This window comes from Mastomys coucha, unplaced genomic scaffold (genome assembly GCF_008632895.1).
Source record: "Mastomys coucha isolate ucsf_1 unplaced genomic scaffold, UCSF_Mcou_1 pScaffold1, whole genome shotgun sequence".
Classification (NCBI taxonomy): domain Eukaryota; kingdom Metazoa; phylum Chordata; class Mammalia; order Rodentia; family Muridae; genus Mastomys; species Mastomys coucha.
Genome location: NW_022196891.1, coordinates 13535776 through 13537034, shown reverse-complemented (window position 1 = coordinate 13537034; position 1259 = coordinate 13535776).

Sequence of the window (1259 nt, the reverse complement as noted above, 5' to 3'; positions counted from 1 at the left end):
GGACATTTCATTCCTTCTTAAAAGGGGGAACCAAATACCCACGGAAGGAGTTGCAGAGATTAATTTTATTTTTAGTAATCTATTTGTTCTCAATGACTTTTAGTTTTATTTACATGAGCATGGTTTATTTTTTTCTTTTCATTTTGTGTTTGTGGGTGGTTGGAGTGGGGCTGAAGTTTCAAGACCAGGATCTGTGTAGTTCAGGTTGAGTTTAAATCCAGCTTATAGCTATGAATAACTCAAAGGTCCAATCCTTCTGCCTTCTCTAAATTGCTGGAATTACAGGAACAAACGTATCTTGACGGCTACTGAATTCTCATGTTTGTTCTACTAACTAGTCAAACACTCTACCAACTAGAGTTCATCTATATCTACACAAGAAGCACAGTTGCTTAATCTCATTTCCTGCATTTTATTTACATATTTATGGATTAATATAGTAATATACTATTTACTATATTATTTACTAGGAATATAGTAAATCATTTTACCTGGTTATTTTTACAGTATTTTGATTTTTTAATCTTCTAATGAAAATAATAATTTCACTTTTATTATATGAGCTTATGTAACAACAAATAATAACAAATATTAATTCCCACTTAAAAACAGATACACTGAAACAAATAGAAAAGAAAGTGGGGAAGAGCCTCAAGCACATGGGCATAGGGGAAAATTTCATGAACAGAACACCAATAGCTTATGCTCTAAGATCAAGAATTGACAAATGGGACTTCATAAAATTGCAAAGCTTCTGTAAGGCAAAGGACACTGTCAATAGGACAAAACTGCAACCAACAGATTGGGAAAAGATCTTTACCAATCCTATATCTGATAGAGGGCTAATATCCAATATATACAAAGAACTCAAGAAGTTCGACTCCAGAGAACCAAATAACCCTATTAAAAAATGGGGTACAGAACTAAACAAAGAATTCTTAACTGAGGAATACTGAATGTCTTAGAAGTACCTAAAGAAATGTTCAACATCCTTAGTCATCAGGGAAATGTAAATCAAGACAACCCTGAGATTCCACCTCACACCAGTCAGAATGTCTATGATAAAAAAACTCAGGTGACAGAAGATCCTAGATAGGTTGTGGATAAAGAGGAACACTCCTTCATTTCTGGTGGGATGACAAGCTGGCACAACCACTCTGGAAATCAGTTTGGTGGTTCCTCCGGAAATTGGACATAGGTACACCAGAGGCCCCAGCTATACCACTCCTGGGCATATACCCAGAAGATGCTCCAACATG